Source organism: Centruroides sculpturatus, unplaced genomic scaffold (assembly GCF_000671375.1).
Source record: "Centruroides sculpturatus isolate CEXI.00-Female unplaced genomic scaffold, Cexi_2.0 scaffold14, whole genome shotgun sequence".
NCBI classification, from domain to species: domain Eukaryota; kingdom Metazoa; phylum Arthropoda; class Arachnida; order Scorpiones; family Buthidae; genus Centruroides; species Centruroides sculpturatus.
In genome coordinates, this window is record NW_019384312.1 from 1073012 (window position 1) to 1096518 (window position 23507).

The following is a 23507-nucleotide window of genomic DNA, read 5'->3' on the forward strand; positions in this document are numbered from 1 at the left end:
TGCTTTCTACTTTCAAGAGAAATCTGAAAGAAATTTATTTCACTTGTAACGATGTTCAAGCCGCCACGAGGAAATGGTTCCGAGAACCTGAAAATTTCTGCAGAGACGAATTTGAAAATTGGTTAAATATTGGCGTATCTGAATCGAACACGAAGGTGACTACTTAGAAAAATAGTGTTAATTAAATTAGAAATATTGAACTTAGTTCTTCTTTTGATTTCAGTTTGATATCTTGCCACTCAGCTTGTATATATAGAGGCATTACTTATTGAACGTTCTTCTATATAATTAATTGTAATATATTTTATGATTATACATTTCAATGTATTGTATGTATAGTATAACGTGTATGTTGTTACTTTTAAGATGTAAACAATTCATATTTTATTCATTGCTATTGTGCTTCTATTTTGAGATGATTAATTAATGGGAATGTCTATAGATCAAAATTTTGCCCTCATTGTAAAGAATATTTATATCAATTCATGCGTTAATTCTTACAATTTTTAACATTAAATCGTTCTTGTATTTAGTTTAAAATGACAAATCTGCGTTGAGAATTATTTTTCCCTAATAAGAGCGTTTGACTATAATGGTATGATAATTGTATTTTTCGCAAACGATTTCAGTTGTCTAAATTAATGGAATAGCAACGAATATCCAGTTTTATTCTCTGATTGTTATCTGTCTAGCAATCAGGGTTAGTTTCTGGAAAATTAAAAAAAAACTACCACAAAATGGGTGTCGCCTTGACGTGGCTTTGTGGCTTGATATGTGAATATTTTGTCTAACTTCTGAAGATAAAATTTTCCATAAACTAAGAACACCCGACAGAAATTTCGATTTCAAAATAACGTTATCGAAAATTATTTTGTTACTTTCCAAACGCAATACATAAACATTATATGGGTTGACTATACTATGCTTTATTCACAAAAATATAACAACAACATAAATACAGAATCTAGCAAAAATAAAATAACCACTATTTAAAGCTTTAATACTTAATCTTCCCGAGAACTCTCATTAGTAAAAATGTTATCCGATTCCGTGACCACTCTATTGGGAATAGCTCTATGACACTTCTCTAGTTTGAAGTCGGCTCTCTCAACACAGAATTTACACAAATTGCAAGTTACATGGCTTGTATGAACTATATTGTATTGAATGTAGTTATACTATTGAAACTATTTTCATTCCCAAACGCTAAGGAAAATATTTTCTATAGTATAACCAATTAATATTGGCTCCATTCTTATTCTGGAAGAGACCGTTTCTTAGCAATTCTTCGAAAAGAATCGTTTCCATTACCAAGAGAACATTCAATTTTCAACATGGAATATTAAATTGCTGAAAACAATTGCTGAGAAATTTAATATCGTTGTCATTCTTTCTACCTGTTTGCCACTTTTTGCTGTTTCATTCCTTGTTTCTAGTTGTTTGTATTGCATTTTGATGACTAATCTTCAAGAAAATACTTTTGTCGATAAATTCATTCTATTTACAGTATTTATTAACCTACTTAAAATATTTCATTTATTTTTATAATAATCCAAACTTACTAATTAAAATCATAATATATCACTTAACTTGTAAAAATACCTTTATAATCCTTTTCGTATAAACTTTAAATTTTTAAATGTTACACTTTAATTTTATATATATTTTGTAGTGTTGCAACGAATAGTATATTCGGCCTCAGACCGAATACCGAATATTCGGTTTGATTAACGCACGTACGAAAATCGGCGCGCAAACCGCATTATAGCAAGGACCCTGCTCTCTATTGGCCCACTGTCACTATGCTTCTCCAATCGCGTTAATTCTTGATAGTTCAGACAAGAGCGTCATGGCAGTATGTGAGAAGTGATAATATCAAATGTGGATAACAATGAAATGACCTACACGTGTAAATAACGGAAGAAGAACAGAGAAGGACCGAAAAGTGAAAATAAATATGAAATTGAGTTGATAACACAATAAGCTCAACTCAATAAGCTGCCTCGAACAAGTCGTGGCAGCTTATTGGCGCGAAATTCGAGGCCGTGAATGCGAAACAATTGTTGTCATAGACTTCGGAAAGCTAAATGCTTGTAATGAAAGTCACTTAGGTGCACGGGCGAAAGCCTGGGGTCGTTCGGGCTACCAAGCTGTTTCGAATCTGTGAAATCATAACTGTGACTTATAACTACGTCCTATCTGTCTCTTTTCTCCGTTATCACTAGGCTACGAGTCACGTAATTGGAAAATGGGAAATCTACGACAGAAAAGTGACGAATCAAAAGTATCGCGAGGGCGTATTATGATGTATGCATAGCCATACGTGGACTAGAGCGATAGAGGAAAGAGAAAGGGAAGAGCAAAGACGAGCGCTTAAAAAGAAGGATAGGCAGGGTCAGACCTCAGATGTGCGACGATTTTCGAACGAATAAGTGTGTACGTCTGCTGATCTTTGTAATTATAAATTGCGAATACATGTGACTAATATTATTTTCTTTTTTATTTTGTGCATGTTACAAGTTATAAATAAATATAAACAAACAACACTAACCCGATAACATTAAATCTAAATACCAAAATGATTNCTTTGTTTTTATTTTGTCAGATCCATGCTGAATCTCACAAATAATGGATTTGTTTTTAATTATCAAAATAAACATGCTTACTATTATTCATATTCTTTGAAAATAAAATAAATATAATAAATTTTCTGCAATCAATTTTGCAGAATATCAGATTTATTTTATATGAAAGTTTGAGCTTGGCTCAATCTGACTTTTCTAAGTTTTTAACAGTAAAACCAACAACTGCTTTATTGTAAGAAAGATACATTACATTACTACTAACAAACAATTGGAAGACATTTGGTTTAGCTAATTGAAATAAAATAAACTATTAGCTAATTTAAAAAGAAAATATGATATACTATGTAAATTAATTTGTTAACTAATGTAAAAAAATGAATTAATTTACAGATAAACCACAACTTTTCTGTAAATTGAAAAAAAATTATTTGGTTTATAGTAGCAATTCAATTTTGTTTCATTTTTTACTGTTTTTTAATAAAATAATAAAATATGGAAATATAAAGACTATCCTTTTTCTGTAGATCATACTAACAAGCAATAACATAATACAAGTAATTTTCATATGCATTTTATGTTTTTCTCTTCATTTTTTATTTACATAAATTTATTAAATCCCAACTTCACTTGTTCCACCTTTCTTTCTCATTCTAAAATATTTCATTTGAAAATGAATGACATTTTATTAGAAAACAAATATCTATGGTCTCTGAAAAATATTGACACATTGGCAGTGACATATAGCAGTCTATACTGTTCGTCCAATTTTCTTTAACAATCATATTTTCAAAATCTCAATTGCCGTATAAAGGCAAATATTCAGATATCACCACTGAGTAATCCATTTATGGGTTAACTTTTCTTTTCCAAAACTTCTAGGAACCTTCGGGTGAATAATTTATGGCCACAACATGCTTGTGCATAAATTCTAGATTAAAGAAAAAATTAAATGTTTAATAAATACTATATACAACAGAATTTTATCTGAAATAATAATAGTTATATATGCATGTAATAATATTAAAGCTTTAAAGAAAAAAATATACATTAGTATTAACATGAATTCATTATAATAACAAATTGGCTACTGTAAATTTTAATTATTATAATTATTCAATAACAATTATATACTTTTAAGCATTACTCAAATGCTATATTTTATTTTGGAAACTGAAAATAATAATTAAATACCGAGTGATAATTTTTGTACTTTTTATTATACAAAAAAGTTCACACAGTCTTAAGCTATTCTGAACCAAAAAAAAAAAAAACAAAGCTTTTTAAAAGTGCATTTTTATTATATAACACCCAGTTATTTACACAACTACAAAACAAATAACTGAACTAAATATACAATATTTACATATGTACATGATTCCCCCCTCTCATGTTCTCTCTTTCTAAACACATTACCTTTTGAAACTCATAAATAAAATCAGAACACTCCTAATCACATAACTCATCCTCATCATTTTAGTCACATAATGAATGAATAAATGAAAAAAAGGGATGATCTAATTATTTCAAAAATACCAAAATAAAACAAAATTGAAAAGATACAATAAACCAACATATTTATATATCATAGTTATAAGATTAAATTTTACAAGAAAAAAAAAAAACACTATTTTAAAAGCTATTTTATTAGTCTTGTGATTTTAAAATAAGTACATACTGATGTGTGATGATTCATATACTATGCATTAATGTTTTGTACTCTTGGAATCAATTATATAAAATTTTAAATGCTATGAGTTTTATTTTTTGTTTAAATAATAAATGATGATAATGTATCTTTTTATATTTTGTAATACATTCAAATTAAAAAGTAACAACTTATTTAATTTATGATATTGATATACATAAACACAAAAAAACTGTCTTGCTGACAAATATTTTAACAAAATTATGATACATAATTGAATCAATTGTGCATATTGATACATTACATAACAAGAGACAATATCACATCAATATATCATCTAATTTAATTTATTAAATTATATTTAATTTCAACACAAATCACAACCAAAAGATAAAAATAAAACAATNATTAATTTACTGTGTTTTTGTTATTTCTTACTCCTGTTTTTAGTTATTCGATATTCGGCCGAATAGTGATTAAATATTCGGTACTCGGACGAATAGCGAAAAATTAGGCCCAATACCGAATAGTAACCGAATATTCGTTACATCACTAATATTTTGTGATATGTGACATCAGGTGATCCATATTTACCGAGTTTATCAATCAGTAGATAAGTAGATCAATTAGAGTCAACTTTGAGGAAAACATATATGACAGAAATTGGATTTTTTTATTTTTAATAAATGTTGAGCTCACTGCTGATTCAAAGAATTTAAAAAATCCCCTTGTTGAATTGTACACAAAAAATTATGTTTTAAATGTCATATTGTATATAAAGACAACAAAAACAGGCCAAAAGAAATCACTATATAATCTATTTATATTATAAATATAATCAAATTATTTTCTCACAGTTAAATTTTCTAAATTATATTTTACAAAACAAATTCAATATACTTAAAATACATTTAAAATTACATTAATTAAAAAAAATTGATGTAACCAGCTTGAAAAGTAGAGCTCAGCAAAAACATAATTATTGTGTATATAGTGTTTAATCTTTTATAAATTGTCAATTAATTAAAATGAAAATTATTATTAATTATATGAATGTTCCAATTCTATAAACACATCTTAACATTCCAGCAAAATGAGAACTGGTAAATAAAGACATTTTACTGGAATATCAAGATGTATTTCTCTATAGAAATCTTCATTCCAGTTTTGATTTATATCCATTGATACTCCAATTTAAAATTAAAAAAAAATTAGGATTGAAATATTTATTTTATAAATAATTACTACATTTAGATTATCATAATTTGTAACTTCCTAACAATTTTGAAATCATTAATTTATGTCAAATGTTTAAAGCAATTAAAATTAAGTAAAATCATTTTTTTGTTTTCATTAATTTCAAACTTATGAAAAAAACCGTGAACATTTAAATTTGTGAATTTGCTTTTGATTATTTATGCATTTGTAATAATTGTAAGTACAAAAAATGGACTATAACTAGTTAAACAATTATTTTTTTTATTGCATGTAGTAAAAAAATACACCACTGTAGTTACATCTTATAAAATTTTGAGGTGATCTGTAAAAAGAGTTCATGTAAATTTTAATTATTATAATTATTCAATAACAATTATATACTTTTAAGCATTACTCAAATGCTATATTTTATTTTGGAAACTGAAAATAATAATTAAATACCGAGTGATAATTTTTGTACTTTTTATTATACAAAAAAGTTCACACAGTCTTAAGCTATTCTGAACCAAAAAAAAAAACAAAGCTTTTTAAAAGTGCATTTTTATTATATAACACCCAGTTATTTACACAACTACAAAACAAATAACTGAACTAAATATACAATATTTACATATGTACATGATTCCCCCCTCTCATGTTCTCTCTTTCTAAACACATTACCTTTTGAAACTCATAAATAAAATCAGAACACTCCTAATCACATAACTCATCCTCATCATTTTAGTCACATAATGAATGAATAAATGAAAAAAAGGGATGATCTAATTATTTCAAAAATACCAAAATAAAACAAAATTGAAAAGATACAATAAACCAACATATTTATATATCATAGTTATAAGATTAAATTTTACAAGAAAAAAAAAAAACACTATTTTAAAAGCTATTTTATTAGTCTTGTGATTTTAAAATAAGTACATACTGATGTGTGATGATTCATATACTATGCATTAATGTTTTGTACTCTTGGAATCAATTATATAAAATTTTAAATGCTATGAGTTTTATTTTTTGTTTAAATAATAAATGATGATAATGTATCTTTTTATATTTTGTAATACATTCAAATTAAAAAGTAACAACTTATTTAATTTATGATATTGATATACATAAACACAAAAAAACTGTCTTGCTGACAAATATTTTAACAAAATTATGATACATAATTGAATCAATTGTGCATATTGATACATTACATAACAAGAGACAATATCACATCAATATATCATCTAATTTAATTTATTAAATTATATTTAATTTCAACACAAATCACAACCAAAAGATAAAAATAAAACAATCATATTTCTTTGGAATTTTTATGTAACAAACCTCAATTTTATAAAAGTAAGTCAGCAGAATTCTCAAGCATATAGCAGAAAGCATATGCTAGAATAAATATGCAAATATTAAAAAATAATTTAATTATCTGTATTTTTTCTTTGAAATTTTATGCAAGAATGCATAACTTAAAATACAAGAATAGTATATTAAAACTAAATGTTTTCTGTATGATATATTCATATATATATATATAGTTTATACATATATTTTTTTTTGTTTTTGATAGCTTAAAAATCTTAATTAATTATTTACAATAATATGTTAATATGTTTTAACACTTTAAATTTATTCTTTTATTGCTGCAACATGTATCTATTTATATCACTATTACTTTTTCTTACTAAAAATAATAAAATAAACATTTTATAATATGAAATATTTATATGATGAATAATAATTTTTATTTTTAATACATTAAACAAATTAATAATGAGATGAACAAACCAGAGTATTTTATGACATTGAAGTGTTAAAACAAAAGTGCACAATTTCATCTTAATTGAGCTTTTGGAAACAACTTTTTGTTTGTTGATGTAAATTGATAGTTTTATAAAAATACAAAAATTTTATTTTCTTTGTTTTTATTTTGTCAGATCCATGCTGAATCTCACAAATAATGGATTTGTTTTTAATTATCAAAATAAACATGCTTACTATTATTCATATTCTTTGAAAATAAAATAAATATAATAAATTTTCTGCAATCAATTTTGCAGAATATCAGATTTATTTTATATGAAAGTTTGAGCTTGGCTCAATCTGACTTTTCTAAGTTTTTAACAGTAAAACCAACAACTGCTTTATTGTAAGAAAGATACATTACATTACTACTAACAAACAATTGGAAGACATTTGGTTTAGCTAATTGAAATAAAATAAACTATTAGCTAATTTAAAAAGAAAATATGATATACTATGTAAATTAATTTGTTAACTAATGTAAAAAAATGAATTAATTTACAGATAAACCACAACTTTTCTGTAAATTGAAAAAAAATTATTTGGTTTATAGTAGCAATTCAATTTTGTTTCATTTTTTACTGTTTTTTAATAAAATAATAAAATATGGAAATATAAAGACTATCCTTTTTCTGTAGATCATACTAACAAGCAATAACATAATACAAGTAATTTTCATATGCATTTTATGTTTTTCTCTTCATTTTTTATTTACATAAATTTATTAAATCCCAACTTCACTTGTTCCACCTTTCTTTCTCATTCTAAAATATTTCATTTGAAAATGAATGACATTTTATTAGAAAACAAATATCTATGGTCTCTGAAAAATATTGACACATTGGCAGTGACATATAGCAGTCTATACTGTTCGTCCAATTTTCTTTAACAATCATATTTTCAAAATCTCAATTGCCGTATAAAGGCAAATATTCAGATATCACCACTGAGTAATCCATTTATGGGTTAACTTTTCTTTTCCAAAACTTCTAGGAACCTTCGGGTGAATAATTTATGGCCACAACATGCTTGTGCATAAATTCTAGATTAAAGAAAAAATTAAATGTTTAATAAATACTATATACAACAGAATTTTATCTGAAATAATAATAGTTATATATGCATGTAATAATATTAAAGCTTTAAAGAAAAAAATATACATTAGTATTAACATGAATTCATTATAATAACAAATTGGCTACATAACAATATTTATTAACTTAAGGATTTTTTTTTTCTCAGAAATTTCTGCTAAATTACAAAAAAGTTCACAGTAAAATATAATTTACAAAAAGCATCCAAAAATTAATGGGAACAGTGCTACATTAGGTTTAAATTGGTTTATTATTATTTCTGTTACAAGAGAGATCCTTCAATATAGTATGCTGCCTTGCATATGACTTTTTTCATATCTCAGGCAGGCAACAAATTCTGTTGGTAGCAACATTTCTGAAGATAAAAAATGCCAGATTACTGGATATTTTTGTATTTTTAGGAATGACAAGTTATGTGTGATCATAATGTTGCAGACATTGCTATATATTTTGTACCAGTATATGCTTCTATTTATTTCCAACTTGTTCATACACACACACACACACTTTAATCAGTCTGAGATGATACAATGCATGACTATACTATGTTAAGATTGATTTAAAACCTGCAAAAATGTTAATTAACATATTATTGCACAAAATCAACATTCACAATAATTCACAGGCATATAATAATTATTTTCCAGACATGTACAAATATGATGTATAAATGATTCACAAATTTGCAACAGCTATATACATGTTCTAACTATGAGAAATCTGTTTTTTAGGTGTGTGATCCTTATTTTGACCTATGGGAAAGAAAATACAACAGTCATGCATGTTACCAAACAGAAAACACATATGAGATTATAAGACATCTTTCAAGATTATCAATATAAAATTTTTAGATTTTTTTATTCCTGAAATAAATTTTCCAATTTAATGTAATTTAACTGCAATATTTTTTAGCTTTTCAATAAAATGTAGAAAATATTGTTATTACAAAATTAATTCTATGAATTTTTTTGCTTATTTAAAGTTACGTATCTATATCTGTTAATTTAAATAAAAATATGTATAGTAATAGCATAAATGAACAAAAATATTATATATATATATATATATATATATCTTAACACTTCAACAATATTTACTATGATTTAAATATTATTGAATAATCATACACTTTGATATAATCAGTCATCTTTCTATCAAAGTCACTAATGACAGTATAAATCAGCAATTCCTAAACTTTTCTAGTGTATGTATCCCTTTCATGGAAATGGGATATTTCACATACTCCACAATGTTCATAAACTGAATATAGTTAATGTATGTTATCAAATGATTTTCAATGATTGCTCTGTAATCATTGATTTTTAATCTATTAATATGCAATTTAATAGACTTAAAGGTCTATGTCATTATTTTAGTAAAACTGACATAAAGTTAGTCAACAGAAAAGAAAGATTAAAGTAACTAAATTCATATCTTCAAAAATGTATAAAATATTAAAATCTGTAAATTAGTGGCTTTTATTGAGGTCTAGAAAATTTTGAATCATGTAAATATAAAGCCCTTTTAAAATGAAAAAATTGCCAATTTGGCAGCCATTACAATTTGTTGACATATTCCATGGAAATGCTTCACTTACCTTCAAGGGTAACATACCTCAAGTTGGGAACACTGGTTTACATCATTTATAAAGAAATTTCATTACTGAATATTTAGTTTTGTTATTACATTTTATGTCCTGATTTTATAAGTCTAAATGTATTCAAGAGAATACTGATTGAAAAACATTTATTACGTGCCTATAGTTTTCTGAACTCAACATTTATTTGCTTGAAATATATTACAATTTACTACTTTTCTATTGCATTATTAATATATTTTAAGCAAGTATGCCTGTAGTTTAGAAAACTACATGGCATGTTTTAAATATTTATATCAAATATATTATTAAAATCATATTCCAGCAGAAAGAATAAACAATATGATAATACATTCATTTTTCATTCAGTGATCTATAGCATAATATACTGTATATTTTACTCTCTACATGACAGTTTATTAGTAAATGAAATATTTATATAACTATTTTTATAAGATAAATATATCTAGAAAACCTGATGAGTTCAGAAAACCAAATTACTTACTATACAAAATATTTTTCACATCAATTAGATTAATATTAATTATATATTCTAAAAATTGTTTAACAAAGTAACAAGAAGTATTTTAAATTTGTTGAACATTAATAAAAAAGTGCAATTGTATAGAGGACACAAACAGTAAACTGTATGTAGAATATATATAGTCAACATTAATCTAATTTGAATAGAAAATCAGTTCCATGATCAACTATATTGTTTTTAATAGTAAATAAATACAGTAGTGTCTCAATTAACCACAATCTATTTAAATGAAGTCATTTATGGAAGATTACTTTGTCGACAAACACAAGAGAACATAATACAATATAATTAATTTCACGAATCTTGGCTAGGTGATGTGCAGCAGTACATGAAAGGGGCTCTAGAAGTTTTAGAAAGAATTTACTTTGGTGACTTATCACAAAATGCAAATTTTAAAAAATTTAAGGAAATTTTAATTGTAATTGTAAATTTATTTATATTTGCTTTAATTAATAGTTTTAAATAAAGTTAATGATTTTTAAATTATACAATAAAACACTTTTATGTTCAATAAGTAAATCTAATCTAAAAATATAGTATATTTACATATTAATGCATCAAAATCCAGTTTATTTAATAATTTATCAAACATTCCATGTTATTACAGTTTTTGATTACTGGAGATACATTTGTCTATGTTACCTTGGATCTGTGGCATACTTATGGGAAAATGTGGCTGTTAGATCCCCAGAGGCTTTAGGAATAAAATTTAAACAAAAATAAATTCATCTCAAACAACAAATCTAAAATTACATTTTATTAATGAATAATTCAATGTCAATCAATTTTTTCATTTCTTATTATAACAAAAAAAATGAATGCTCAGTTATCAATTACTTACTTATACTATGTGACTGTGGACTATACTAGAAAAAAGATCATACTTTGGATATCAAATTAATTCTGTTTCCTTCTAGATGTATAGGGAACATTTGTCTGGAAGATATGACCCTCATTTTTTGGCAGTAAAGGGTAAGAGATGCTTATAATTTTTCTTCATTCTGATTGTACTTTTTAGATCATCCTCCCAGATTACCCCCAGAGCTTAAAATCTTAGTTTGATTTTCTAAATTTAACAGTTTTTTATTGATTATTCATTGAACAGAGTGCCAAGTAACAGAGGGCAAACTGGAATCCCTAGGTAATAGTAACAATTAAAAAGATTATCAAGCTATTTAATTTAATGAAATTAAATTGTTCATTGAAATAAAACTGATCTATTGACTTTTCATTTTTCAAAAATTTTCATTTGACATAAATAAATGCATTTTTAAGATAGTAAATACATATTTTTAATGCACAAAAAATTTACATACAAAGTGGAATGTGTAATGTAATATAGCAATTATATGACAGAGATATATTATCAAACAAATACAAATAGATATTTTTAGTCATCTTGTGAAGTAATAAATATGAAATAATTCTGTCTTGCTGACATCTTAGTTTTACTTTTACTTTTTATTTACATGACTTATAGATACCAATCATTTTTAATAAATAATTACTTTTAACACATTGCAAATTTTTCCTGTTTTTTTTTTTTTAAATGATCTAGAGCAGTGATGACAAACTCATTTAAGATCAAAGTCTATCAAATATAATTTTAAGGAGTCTGCAAGCTGCAGACAAAAAAAGTCTTTCATGTATATTTGAAAATAACTTATTTAAATTTTACATTTATTTCTTCTTTAATGAATTTACAAAAATTTAAAAAATATATTAATTCTACACATTACAAAACAAAATTTAAAAAATTAATATTTTTTACTAGAAACTTTGCATCTTCTAGAAAGATCAATATCAGGTTTAATTTTTGCAACAATGTTTTTAATATAGATGTTAAATGAATATTTGTTACTCTTACCCTGTATGAACTCTAGTTAGTCTTTAAAGTGAAAAGTACAGTAATTGTTCACATAGTTATGCACTACCAAACAATGCAAATATTCTTGAAGAGAACATATGCATTTCAATAAAATGTTCTGGCAAGTGTAGATAAAAGTCTGGAATACCAACTTTATTATGCTTTTCTTTTAGCACACTGTTACTCTGGATTTCAATCAATTTTATTTCAATGTTTCTTTCTGCTTCTTTGTCATTATAAAAAGGAGCAATAAATAGTAAAATAATCATTTTCATGTGCCTTGAATCCTTCAAATCAGTTTTCATATTCAAATAATAATTCTTAAATATTTATAGTATATTTCCTAAAATCACAATTTTGTAATCCCCTTCCCAAATTTCAAGTTTTAACTTAAATGCTTTATTGCAATACCACAGAAATGTGACAAGTATATTTCAATCCTGAAGTTTTAAATTTAATTCATTTAAATGGTGCATAATATCTGCAATGATAGTTAAATCCTGCACCCAGTTTTGTTGCAAGTTGTTATGCTGATGCTCTTTTCATTTCTAAACACATTTTGATTTCATTGAAAAGTTTTTGCTGAAGAGTTTTAAAACTTTATGATAGGAGAGCCAATGTACTTCTGCATAATAAAGTAAATCTTCATCTTTGAAACAAAAACTTACCAACTTTTTGAATAAAAACTCATTTAAAATAAAAAATTTATATAAAACAATAAAATTTTTAGTCATTGGCTTGAAAATTAATTTGTAATATATTAAAGATTTATTTTGTATTTATGTGTTTTGTACTTAAATCAAGTGCTTGATTATCCCAAATATAAACTGGAGAATGTTTAAGCCATAAAATGAACTGTTAACAAATGCTATAAAAAAATCAATTTTATTTTATTAAAATTGGATTGAAATAATATAAAAATTAAAAGTTTTATTTAAAGAAAGTGAAAACAATTTGTTTACTTATGTAAAGTGTAGATCTTATTGTAGATCTACACTTTACTTTAAAGTTTAGACTCCATGGAAGACTGGAATAAACATATACAATGATTTAATAAACAAATATAATTATAATTTAGCACTTCATTTGGTTTATCAAATACAGTAGAGCATCTATTATCTGACTCCTGATCAACCGTCACATCGGTTAACTGATCGCGTTCTAGTCAGCAAATTCAAATGTCTGCTAGTGATGTGGTGCTACAATATTTGACTAGTTTAATATTATTTTTGTTAAATTTTTGGTGTTTTAGCTGGCAACACTGGCTCGACCATAAAAGGGATGCCAGTATTTAAACGAGGCTTAATTTTCTAATTATGAGTGGTTGTTTGTTTTGTGAGCAATAAAATAATTTAAAAATAATTTTTAACGTTACAATAGCGACGATTATTATTTTAAAAAAATTTTTTTAGGCTTAACATCGATGAAAATTCAACGCAAAATAGGTTAATAGCAATATACTAATTACATGGGATATACTAATATACTATACTAATAATGTATTTTTTTCATACTTTTCGGTTATCCGTTTTTTCAGTTATCCAACCAACTCCAGTCCCCAATTGAGTCGGATAATCGATGCTCTACTGTACTGTACAAGAATAAAGGCACACCAATGAACGTTACACAATTCTAGCACAATTTTTATGCAAGTAAAGTGTAGACAAATTTGATCTCTTGCAAAGATCAAAAGCATTTGTCAACACTTTATTTACATTAAAATTGTACTGGAATTGTTTAAGGTTCCTTGGTGTATTGTTATTCTTGCAGAATAGATCTGCTTCATACATTTAATTTTTAAACTGAAATAATTTCATTATATTGAACTTAGATATTATTTTTATTTTAACAAAGGCTATATAGCAGTTAACTCTGAATATATCTACAGTGTGGAATAGAGTTTGCTTCTGTCACATGTAAGCTGTCTAATCAAATTCTGAAAATATCAGTAACTAACAAATACTCTGAAATACTGAATTGTAATAGAACATTGTTCAATGATTTTAAGCACACATCAATAGAACAGAATATAACTAAATTGTCTAGCAGAAATGTAACAAAATTCAGACTTCAAATTTTTCTAGCTAGAAAACTGAAGAACTTGAAATAGCAATGTTAAGGTATAAATGATGGTAATATGATGAATCCATGGATTTGCTTTTTTAAGAGATCTGATTAGATGTAAGAGTTTAGGTAGTTTTCCTAACAATAAAAAAATATATTGTTATATGTGTAGTTTTTATTATTTTATAATTATTATATAATATCTGCACTTTTACATAAGTTTAGTTAGAGATTCTTTGTTTTAAATTGTGGAATAAATTATATTCTTTTTGAACCATTATAATGGAGTTTATAATGGTTCAAAAAAAATATAATTTATTCCAGAAGTTGCAGTTCTAAATAATTTGTTTGAAACTTAATAAAATGACTACAGAACTGGGAAAACAATTATTTAGTAATACTTGATTTCTTAAAAATATAAAGCTAATTTTCTTGCAATAATTTTGAATATTTAAATTTTCTGTTTATACAATTTCAAATACATGTTTTATGCTGAATATTTACAAGTCAACTAAAACAGCAAATTCTTTCAAATTTTCCTTAATGTGATATTCACAGGTGTATTCATATTCATAAATATTAATTTTAAAAAATATATATAATTTAAAACTTACCATAAATTTTCTGCTCACTAATGAACTTTGTCTCTTAAATCTATAGATGTTTGCAATTGATTAAGTTATACAGACTGTTGATAAAAAAATTATTTTATTAAATATAAACCCTCCACCTTAAATGATTCATCAATATTTTCAAGTCCATAAAATCGTTACATAAAATAAAATTTTCACAAACATTCTATTGATGTTCTATTGTTGCAGGGAATCTTTATATAACACAATTCAAAAAGAAACTTTTCAGGTTTATTTTTATAAAGTGAATCTATAGAATTTATGAAAATTCCGTACAATGTCAAATAATCAGAAACTCATATTGTAACTTATCAAATTTTCATAAATAATTATTACAAATACAAAAATGACAGTATTTTTACCAAATAAAAATAAAAATAAAAACAAATTAAACACTATCACCCTTATTACATACGTCGACAGAATAATTTTAAAAATTAAAGCATGATTTGATCAAAAGTATTCAAAACTGGAACATTAACAAAATTATCTTTGTTAATAAATTCACAAAATTTACCTTTTATGAGTTTAGTATTTATTTAAATAAAATCTTTTCAGATTAAATGACTTCAAAGATTCTAACTATTTTAAAAATTTTTCAATAGAAATTTTATCAGTTATGTAAAGATTAAATTTTACTTTTTTAAAATCAGAATTTCTCAAATTTTAATTAAAACTATGATATAAAATTATAAAAAAGTCAAAAACAAACTAAATTTACTAGAAATATTAATTCTATACTTCTAAGTTTCTAGGACACTAAATTATTTTAAAACCATTTTATAAAAATTTTTAATTATTATTAATAAGAATTTTTTTCATGTACAATCTTCATATATAATCATTTCCAAATAGATAGCATTATATTAAAAACAATAAAATAATATATATATATAAACTGTTAATGTTTTAATTATAATTTTGAGAATGCCTAAAATATAAAATTTAGTTTAGAAAATTATTTAAATTTAAACATTAAGTAATAAATAAGTTTTACATTACATGAGAAATTTTGTATCATACTTATATTTAAGAAGTATAGTTTAAAGGAAAAAAATTCACTATTATTATTTTAATGAAATTATTTTGATATATAGATAGACCAGGGATGCACAACCTTTTCTGAAGAAGGGCCAAATTAGGATTAAGTTTACTGACTGAGGGCCGGACCTCCAAGTGATTAATGCGATGGCTGAGATTGGATGCTGGCGGCAATCTTCTTGATGTCTAGCGTAATGGCAGATGTTGAAACAACCAGCAGATTTTCCAAATTCTCGTTGGTTAACCTGTTCCGTGTTTTGCACTTGTTTAAATTCATAAGCGAAAACGCTTGTTNACTTAGAAACTTCGAAAGAAGGGATTTGGCCTGTACCGTCCGCGGGCCGCATAAACATTGATAGGGGGCCGTATGTGGCCCGCGGGCCGCAGGTTGTGCACCTCTGGATAGACTCAGATTTACTATAAATTTATTTTTTATATGGACTATTCCTCTGCTTATCAGTGGGACAAACATAAAAATATTTGAAAAAGAGATACACATATGAAACTGTGATTTGAATAAGTAGTTAAGCATAAAAACAGTTTTATTAAACAAATAAAATGCTTCAATAAACTTATCTTAAATTTCAGTGTAAATGCTTTATAGAAGTTATTACAACTGAAATAGCAAATGTAAAAGAAGCCATACTTCAACTTATTTCAAGTATAATCTTGTCACCAGAAAGATATCTTCTATAATTAAATATGACTGTAATTGTACATATTAGCCCAAAATTATTATAGTTATTTTCATTATTGAAAATTTAAGACTATACAAACAATGTTTGAGTCTTTTTTCCTATTTACATTCTTTTTTAATTCCAATCCAGGAACCACAAACAGCGACTTGAAGTAAAACTTCTAAAAATGGACAAATACTATAAAAAAATTCACACAATTAAAAATGATCTTGAGTTGATCCTTTTTTGTACACTATGACATCTACAAACATTAAAAATCATTAAAAATTCTTAAAAGGACTCAAACATTGTTCGTATAGTCTTAAATTTTCAATAATAAATATGACTGTGTAGATATCAAACATTGTTGTCTGAGATTATAAAATCTCAAAATTAGTAAATAATACAAATAAAAATATAAAACTACAGTAAAAATTTTAAATTATTAATTTTTAAGCTTAAAAATAAATACACTCAAAAAACAAAAAAATTCCAGCTGGATTTTTAGTATTTATTTTGAAGTAAAGGAGGCAGAAAGATGCTAGAAAAGTAAATAGCAAATCAGATACACAAATAATTCACATTCCAAACCTTTGTTTGGAATGTGAATTATTTTCAATCTTCTGACTGACAATCTGAGTCTGTAGTTAATATGTTTTCTGTATGGCTTATTTTTTAATGTTTGCTATTTCAATTGTATTAACTCCTATAAAGCATTTACACTAAAAATTTTATTTCAGTGGAGTTTTCTCTTTTGTTAAACCCATGAATTTGATTACATAGATTACATAAAAGAGCTTTTATATTTTACTTTTGTTAGTTAAAATAAAATCAAAGAACAATAGATCTTAAATAATTAACATTTAATACAACATTTAAAATTATTAAATAAAGAAAAAATTTAATAAGTATCAAAAACTTTAAGTTATCCATATTTAATAATACAATTATTTGTGCAAATTTGTTATTCATAAATTATCAATATCAATCATTTATTAACAAAAAGGGGGATTTCCCTGTTACAGGGGTGGTATATTTGTTAAGGAAAGGATTACAAAAAAGTTGGAACAGTTTCCAAATAATTAAACTTATACACTTATTTGACAATTGATTTCAAATAAACATATTCCAAATAATCACAATCGGTAACGTCAAAGATGACAATACAGAAATAGTTAACATTTATGAAGTGATAATAAACAATGAAACTGTTGACTTAATTTATTAACATTTCTGTAATCTTGATGAAATAGTTATATAGTTTATATAAGACTTTTTTATTGACATTATTTATGATCGTTCTAAATTCAAGGAGTGAACCACAATGGAATATCCGTTTAATATCAAGTGAATCATGCAAACTTGCTAAACCTTGACAATTCTGTAATAGATGATAAATCGAGTGTCTCTCAGAAATACACCAAATGCATTGAGTATTTGAAAATTTAATGTAACTGTTATTGATGAAAATAGAATATTTATTAAGACGTAACTGAGCTATTAATCTTTTCATGTTGAAATTAATTGATTTAGACATATTCAGTTGTGAAGATGGAATATGTAGTAAATTTATATACCAGGGGTGATATTTACTATGATTTAAACTTGTTTGATCCTTATTTATAGACTGAGATATTGCAGATTCAATTAATAATGTGTAACCATATTTCCAGTCTTACAGATTATTTTTAAATAGCAAATCAGATACACCAAATGAATTTAAAATTTTTTGGAACTTAGTTTGCCAAAGCTGGTCTAATCTCGAATTTTTACTTTTTTTTGATTATTTCCTAATGTAAAAAAGTTACGTTATTATTGCTTTTGAATTTCAGACGTTAGTAAAATTTTATTATTTGTTTAAGCAAAAAAGAAAAGACCATATGTGGTTGATTTCATGATGTATGGCATAGCCAGGAATAGACCTTTCTAAATGGAGTGGTTTGCGAAGAAAATAAATATGAAAACTTTCCAGTTTATACAGATAATCGAGGCCCCAAATTGGACTTGCATAATATACTATTGGGTTAATTATTGAGTTATAGAGCTTCATATGAATGTTCAGATTTGATATTTTCAAAGTTGAACATAAAAACAACAAATTGTCAATTGCCTGCTTCCCTTTGTTATTAATAGTAGTGATATGTGCTTTCAAGGTAATGTTCCAATCAAATGTGACTCCCAAAAAAATTGACTTCTTTAACTGTTTGTAGAAGATTATTATTTAGATACAATTTTGATTCTTTTTGTGAAATTTTACTGTTATTACGAAGTATGATAATCTTTGTTTGCATTGCATTGATTGAAATTAAATGCATTCATTTGAAATGTAAGTTTAATTGATTTATTTTTCTTCGTAGAGAGATTTTAGTATGTGCACGAATAACAAGTCATCAGCAAATTGAACATAATGAAAAACTCTATCAGCAACCTCAATCCATCACTGGATTGGAGGAAAAGGTGGTCTATATCAAGTAAATAAAAATTAAATAAATAAGGCAAAAGGGGATCACCCTAAAGTATACCTCGTGACAGGACTAATGATGAAGAAATGGTGTTTCCCTGTTTAATTTTTACATTATATTTTGAAAACAGTTTTAGTATTGTTGTTGAGAATCGTTCACCTGCATCTTTTGCCCTCAAATTATATACCAGTAGGGGGATGTAGACTGAGTCAAAGGCTTTCTTAATGTCTACAAATGACGCATATACTTTCCTATGTTTTGTTGTTAGTTGTAGTTGTATTATAGATAGTAATAGAAAGATTGCAAATTCTGTTCCCTTACTCTTGATGTAGGCTTATTGAAATTTAGTATCTAGGTCCATTTATTTAGTCCATTGTCGAAATTTAGTGGCTAACGTTGTCATGAAGCATTTTCTCAATATTGAAAGTAAAGCAATGGGTCTATAGTTATCTGGAGAAAGGCGATCACCTTTTTTGTATATCATTGTAATTATAGCAGAATTCCAGGAGTCAGGATATAAAGTTGCTTTATACATTGAATTAAATAATTTTAATAGTTTTAATCTTGCCTGATGAGGAAGAATCTTCTAAATCCCCAATTGTAAAGTAGGAATCTAAATGTTCATTGTAAGAATCAGTATTAAATCTTATTGGTGAAATAGGTTGAATATTTGGGAACCACTGATAAAAACTTTTCCATACATTATAATCTATTACCAATGAGTTTTCACTTAGATTTATGTTGAAGCGAAATTTTCATATTGTGGTCCAAAATAAATTACTATCCTTACTATTGTTGATTAGAGTTGATTCAATGTTCCTAAAATAATTTTTCTTTTTGACCTTAAGAAGGTTATTATAAGTCTGTTTAGCCTTCTTGTAATTGATAAAATTTACATCACTCGAGTCTTTTCTGAATAAATTTAAGTTGATTTGTTTTATTTTTTTCATTTTCTGACAGTCAAAAACATAACAAGGGTTTTGTACTTGTTATAAATATTACCTTTATCCTTTTTAATTTGAATGTATTCATTCATTATTTGAATCATAAGATTATTACTTCCATCACTATTAGAATCTGTTGGTTCCAGGATATTAAAAAAATTATTCTCAATTTTGGCCAAAAATCTTGAGGTATTATAATTAATCCTTTGACACTTTTTAGATAAATTAATAGATTTCTTTTGCAAAAACAATAGGAATTTTGTTAAGTAGGAAATGGTCAGATGCATCAAATGTTGTTGTGATGAGTTCTGAGAAGCAGTCTAATAGAAATTATGAACGAATGGTAAGGTTGATGGTGGATTTCCCACTATGTTGCAAACAGGTATACTCTGCCAGAATCAGGTTTAATACGTCCATTAAGAACAAACAATTTATTTTCAGTTATTATTTCGATTTAAATTCACTTCCAGTCTGTTGGTATGTTTATCTTTAGAAAGATGAACATTTTGAATTAGGGAGTTGGGACCACCATACCATGAGTCCATCAAATCAGAAATACGCGAGTTAAAGATCCCCAGTAATAAAATGAATGGAGTAATATGTTGCCATAAATCTATTATATTAATGTTTCATTTAATTTTACTAAGGAATTGGGTGGAATATAGGTGATCATTACTATCATTAATTTGTTTTTACACTACCAAGTATAAGTTTGTTCCTTGAAATTAGCAATAGTATACAGTTAATGGATTTTTCCATATGCAGTATTGTGCAAAGGTTCTTTTTTTATTAAAATACATAACTCACCACTTAGGCAGCATGGACCTGATGGTTTACATGCCAATGCTGTTTCTATTATGAATTTATTGAAAAAATTTGATATATAAGCCAGATCAGATGTTATCCATGTCTCAGTTATTCCAATTACGTCTGAATTAAATTTTGATTGAGGAATATTAAGTGATGGTATTTTAGTTTTAAGACCCTGACAGTTTCAGTTCATAACAAATGACTGATTATTTAAGGTAGATTTTCCATGGAGTTTGCTTTGTTTCATTGAACATCAACTTGCAGCCACCCTCGACAAGGAAAAAGGGAGAAAAGTCTCAACATGAACCAGCTTCCCCAAATCAACACTATATATCAGTCTGTCTAAACCTTAAAGTATCATTGCGTAATTTTGTTTGACGGTTTTGTTTTCTAATTTCGTAAAAAATTGAAAGTAATAGTTTACATCTGTCTTGATCCCCTTGTTAAATCTGGAGAGATCTGCATATCTTTTCCAATCATCCAGTAAATTTTGTTGTTTCATTTTTATAAAATTTGTGAAAATATGATCTCGAATCTGATTGTTTTTTAGAGTTAATCTTATCACTGAATTCATTGATTTAGTCAGTTGAGTTACCTCCAGAACATCCTCCTGTTATATATTTTGTAAATTTAATAATGAAGTAATAAAGTTATAAATTTCTAGTTTAGAGATATTTCTTGTGGTAGGGTAATTATAAAGTATTATATTGTTGCGGTGAAATTCATTAACTAGAACATCCATTTTGTATTGCATAATTTCTTCTTCTATTTTTAAGTTATCAATTTGTTGTTTTAAATTGTTAATTTGTCCTTCCATGCTTCTATATTGTTCTTTGGTTTCTTGAATACTTTCATGAATAAGTCCAAATCTTCTTTAATAGAAATTATTTGGCTTGAAAGTTTATCATTGGAGAAGTTTATTAGATCAGAGATTTTGTTCCATAGAACTGCCATTGGGATGTCCAGTGAATCATTCAGATTAGTTAAAGAAATAGAATAAGGATTATTTAGCTCACCTGGAGGTTTTTGTGAACTTTGACCTGTTTCTGGATATAACTCCCCAATGGTAGCCAAAGATGATTCCTGTGAGTCTTTATCACCGAGTAAGTAGTAGTCTGTTATAAGTTTGTAATTGGTCAAAGACGGTAAATCTTTTTTGCTACCCAGTTTAGTATGATTTAGTAGTGGTCTTCCTCTTTTAACTGGCAAACATTGCATTTTAATTCATATTTAGTATTTCTCCAAAGATTGTTAGATAAAAGTTGAAACAAGTCTTTGTTTAGTAATATAAATTAAACGAAAATAACCAACACTCGGGTTTCCTGCAAGTAAACAAAGTGCGCAGCAAAAGTCACCAGCCGTTATTCATAAATTATTGTAATTTATGAATGAATTAGATGTCTTTTATTTAGTAAAAAACAAACAGAATATTTTGTATAAATTATTGCAGGATATAACTATAAATGAAATTGCCACATCTGTTATTTAGTGTGTCAACTTTTGTTTACAATGATAATACTCTTTTCTTCTTATGTAATTATATTTTCTTTTATTTTTTCTTTAACTGGAAAGTTATCAGAATAAAGTAAGTTTTCAATTAGTAGAAAAATTAAATAAAGGATATTCAACAAAATAAAGTAAAACAAAAATTTCAAACAAAGAAAAGTATTCAAGAAATGCATAAAACAAAGAAGTGATTTAAATAAAGTGAAACCTGAGTTTAGTGAACATCTGTACTTGAGTAGACAAAATATTCAATCCAGGTATAGCAATAGGACTATTGATGCATTTTTATCTTAAGTGGAAACTGCCATCTGCAGACAACAGACAAATATTTTCTATTCTTTGTATTCTCCTAAACAATATAATGAATTATATTTTGATCACAAATATCTATTGCAAAATGTTATGCTTATCTTCAGTGTCTTTGTTTTGTTGGATTTCTTTATATTCTTAAACTTGTCAATTTAGGTTTTTCGCACTTCCATTTTTAGATATTACCCTGACACTTCATGTGTCAAACATTGATTGATTAATGTTGGCATTTTCACTTTACATAATGAAAGGAGGAAACAGATTTTCATTTGAAATGTAAAAATTCATTAAGGTATAAAAAGAATCTTAAAAGTGATATACTATATAAATTTTTTATATTTGTAATTTTTAATCTGAATTGGCTATATCCATCTGTTATCCAAGATAGCATTGGTCCACATGGGTAATTGGGGTTCTACAATATTTACAAAAACTCAACATACAAAATGGAAAATGTTCTTACCCTATAATAGCAATTATATTGAAATAAAAATTTTTTAAACTTTTCTCTACTATACTAAAATATTAATATAGTAGAGAAAAGTTTAAAAATTTTTTACAGATTACAGATATTATAGCTGTATGGTTATATGGACAAAATATTACCACTTCAAGATAACAATAAAAACTGTACACAATTATACAATATTCTTTTATATTAAAGCACTGTTTGCTTAATTTTATTGAATCATTATAATCCTCTTTGGGAGTA

The 23507-nt window shown here is 25.8% G+C and overlaps 1 protein-coding gene across 2 annotated transcripts in view; it reads right to left on the reverse strand.

Moving 5' to 3' along the window:
* Nucleotides 1-7799: 7799 nt before the first annotated feature.
* Nucleotides 7800-23507, reverse strand: part of LOC111622191 (CTD nuclear envelope phosphatase 1A-like) — a 79430-nt gene continuing 63722 nt past the window's right edge. For both annotated transcript variants that reach the window (XM_023364544.1, XM_023364551.1), the window contains exon 8: nucleotides 7800-8290. The gene's annotated coding sequence lies outside the window, so the exon portion shown is untranslated. The remainder of the gene's footprint in view (nucleotides 8291-23507) is intronic.